This window comes from Enhydra lutris, unplaced genomic scaffold, assembly GCF_002288905.1.
Source record: "Enhydra lutris kenyoni isolate GAN:26980312 unplaced genomic scaffold, ASM228890v2 scaffoldscaffold16, whole genome shotgun sequence".
NCBI classification, from domain to species: domain Eukaryota; kingdom Metazoa; phylum Chordata; class Mammalia; order Carnivora; family Mustelidae; genus Enhydra; species Enhydra lutris.
The window spans coordinates 7,515,848-7,520,227 of NW_019154100.1; positions in this window are offsets into that span (position 1 = coordinate 7,515,848).

A 4,380-nucleotide genomic window follows, 5' to 3' on the forward strand; every position below is an offset into this window, starting at 1 on the left:
AGGATCCTCTGATTGCTCGGTCCAATTTCCCAGTCAATGAGTGGTCAGGTCCTCTCAGTGACCTCGTCTGACATATCGTCCGCAAAGAATTTCACCTAAATGCTTAGCACATCAGGAGAGCAAGAACCTGGAGGTCACGAGGGCCCTGCTGGCAACATGGCTCTATCCATTCATCACAAGCCTGAAGGACACCTCCCTGGAGAACAGACAGGAGGGTGTATATTTCCAGTTCCAGAGAATACTGTAGCATATCATTAGAAGACCCCTGGGGAGGGATTCCTTCACGGCTCATTGCATCTCAATGGAAGCAGAATGGCATTGTAACTACCTAAGTGGTATGTGCTGGAAGCAGTGTGCAGGGAGCAAAGTGCAGGATGTTGGGTATTTATCCAAGAAGGGAGAGGGCACAATGACCTTCATTTATCCAAACCCCATCCTTATCCTGACTCCCGTTAGCAAGGAGGTGCAGCCTTTCATCCATCTATGGCTTCTTGTTTCTCATGTCTACAATGTAGAGCGTAACCATTGCCGAGTGATAAGATTGAGTGTCTGGTTAGGGAGTTTCAAAAGGAAGAAGCTTATAATATATTGTTTGTTTTTAAGTGGCTTGATCCTGTTACTGAATATCCCTCACATCTAACAGGCTGATTGGGACACATAATGCGAACTCATCACAGAGCAATTAGAAAATAAGTATAGACTCAAAAGAAAAAAAAATCCAGAGTCGAACGACACAAAACAGCCAGCATCAACATTTTGTGTAACCCTTTAGTCTTTTTGCCGTGCCTATCCTATCCACATAATAACAATGTTTGCCATTCATTTAGTATTTACTTGGTGCCAATCACCATGCTAAGTTCTTTACAGGTACTACATCATTTAGTCCTTATTACAGTCTTAGGAGATGGGCACTATTATACCCATTTTACAGATGAAGAGATATTGAGGCTAGAGTGGTTTAAGTGGTTTGTGCAGAATCACACAGCTAGTGAATCATAGGAACTAGTTAATCCGGATGTGCCTGACTCAGAGCCTGTGTTCTGGACCTGAATGTTATATCTCTGATTTATACATCCCTTCTGTACAAGAAAATTCTGTTATTTTTATACAGACTTTTATAATTTTTCTTAAAGTATTACTCTATAATAAAGTATGCATAAGAGGAAAAAGAAGTTAGAAACATGTAATATATAAAATTTGTTTTCTAAAATACACAAATTATTAAGATTTCACTTTTCAAATAGTCAAATAATATTAACAGCACATGAGAAATAACAAATAATGAAGCACCATAAAGGAAAATGCTCAGACTTGCGGTCAAAGACACACAAACAGTACCAATAAATATATATTTACTTACTTATAAATAAATACAGATAACTTTTTTAAAGAGTTGGGAGAATTATGGCAGAGCTGTTAGGATTAGGAACAATCTTTCTGAGGAGTGGTTACAAGAACTATAAAATACTGTTTCTAGGAAATAACCTAAAGAAATAATTTACCCAGAGTGTGGTTACTTTCTTTTGGCAAGGTAAGTTTATTTGGTTCCTAGAAATATACATTTGAAATAAACAAGTAAGGAGGAAGAATACAAAGAAATATATACTGATTTCACAGCTGATAAAAATAAAGATTTATATTTATAAATATATCTTCATAAAGATTTGTATTTAGACACTGATGGAAAGTAAATTTAAAGCAACACAAATAATTTATGTTTTATAATCACTGGAGTTGTACCTATAAATTTAAGTGCTTAAAATGATTTTTTAGGATCTAAAGTGTTTTACTTTTGCTGTATAGTTATTTTCATGGTTGCATTTTACTATGGATTGTTAAAACATAGGCATTTTGCCTTAGCATCATCCTTGAATGAAAAGCTGATGGAAGGAAATATAAGAAGGGGGGGGGGCAGACACAAAGAGACAAAAGAGAAGGGGTGGAAATATGGTGATTACAGCACAATTACATGACAAATATAGATAATTACAGTATAAGTGAAGTTGCAGTTGGAAGTTATTCAAAAGGCATTTAGAAAAATCTAAAACTATACAACTGATACCTCTGAATTCATTTTTCCAAAACTGAAAGCAAATTTTATGTGTGTGTATTTATTTATTACAGATTCTTCACACCAACTATATAACAACATAGGCAACATCCTGTAATGAAGTGTCCAGAAGACAAAAAGCAGGAGGTGCCTTAGACATTGGAATCATTGATTTCCTCATAAGTCACTCTTCGATTTCTAATAAATCTTCAAATATTAATAACGCACCCGTTTCTGGACATCTTTTATTGTTTTTATTTGGCACAAATTGACCAACTTCGGTCAGATAATAGAAAAACACATGAAACATATCTCATCTGATATATATCCCATACAAAACCATATATGACATTTGGCAGTGGTTTTAAACTAGTTTCCTTACAGGTTTTTATTCTGAGCACAATGTAAAGCATATGTTGTCTTAAGTGGAGAATATTCTCAAGCGTTTTTTTTCCTTCGGTTACCTTACAATTTTAAAAGTTGATTCAGATGATTCACATTTCTTTTCTGGGGTTTTAGAGCCCTTGGACCACTGAGGTTAATCTTCAGTTTTATTTCTTTCAACCAAGATATAATAGACTGAAGAATAACTTCTGCAGGAGATTCTCAGGCAGATGAGATCTGCCTTGTAAGAATGTTGTTGGAACCAGGATGAAGTGGGGCTCTAGGAAAGTAAGTTAGCCAAGGGAGCCAGCTGTGCGGCATCACCTGTATCTAGTACTGATGAATGACAGGTGCATGACGGCAGAAGAATCTGTCTTGAAGGCTGGAAGTGACCCCAAGGTCTGATTGGTCCCTGAAGTCTGATAATATCACAGATTAGACACTTGAATTTAGAGACTACAAAGCTCTAGGACTTTTCATGCAGACTTAATTAATAATAGCAAACTAGAGCTAACATTCATTGTTTCCAGTGATATGCTAGGGGCTATGCCAAGTGCTTCACATGGATTAACACATCAAAATATCACAGGCGACAAGTGTCATTACCCCCTTTTTGACTTCTACGAGAGTTGAGTCTCAGAGGAGTCTAGTAATGTGTGCAAATATACAAAACCAGTAAGCAGTAGATTTCGCTTAAGTTCACACTCAGAGAGTCTGATTCCAGAGTAGGGGAATTGGGCCACACCACTGTCTCTCTGGAGGGCTCTAAAGCAATCTCTTAAAGGCTAACAAGTTAGAAATTTGCCCAGCATGTTTTGTAGTAGCCATTTAACTCCTTCTTGAAGCTGTTCTTTCAAATTTTGGAGCATTAAGTAGATTAAGAGGTATGTTTGCAATGAGCAGTTTATAATTTGTAAGGGGTTTAGGGAAACCCTGTACTTTCTGCACAAGTTTTTTTTTTTTTTTATAAACCTAGAATGGCCTAAAAAATAAGATCTATCAATAAAAATAAGGTCTATGCCTGCTACCTAACTCTGTTCTCAAAGGCACATTGTCAAAATTCGTGTCTGATGATACACATCCACCCAGATCTCTTCAACAAACCCTTGCAGGTCATAAGAATTCCCCAGCTGTAACGTATTTTCTGTTTGATCTCTCATGGCAGATGTCTTCCATTATTCTACTTCTCTGAATCTTATATTAAAACCAATTGTGTCTTTTGAGTTTTTGGAATATAGTTTTTGGAATATAGAGATCATTCATCTCTTATTTATTTACAGTCTTATACCCAGTATCTACACTATGCCTGGACACATGATAATGAAAATAATTATAACTACTTATTTAAAATTTGTGCTGGGGTTATATTATAAGCCATTCATAGTGAATACAACTTGACAAATTCAGTTCTTAATCCTGGCCTAGATTCTTATAATGAACTTTGAATTAGTCTTTGCTCGTTCCAATCCCCTACCCATAGAAGCTCCTAGATGACCTTTCCCAAGTGTTATTTCCTGCTCAAACATTTGTATTGGTGGTACTCCACTATCTCCTCTTCAGCCTCCCTCAAGTTCCAGCATGCTCCCTCATGAGTCTGCCATCTTCCAAAAAATTTGGGCCACTTGACATTTGCTGAGAACATGTTCTTTCTCTTTTCCAGAGCTTTGTTGATGCCCAAAAATGTTTTTCCTCTTCATTTCTATTGTTAAAAACCCTATCTATCCATTTCAGCTATCATCCATATTCAAAATTCTAATTTTCTCCTACCATCTCCCCCATTCTAACCAGATGAGCTTATCGGAGTTCTCTTAACATACTGTATTGCTTTGGCCATTTTTTATTGTTTGCCTGAAATTATATGTTTGCCCCTCTTTCTACCTTCAACCGGATTTTAACTTGTTGTGAAAAGGCATTATATTCTCCTCATGTTTGTACCATCTGAAGCT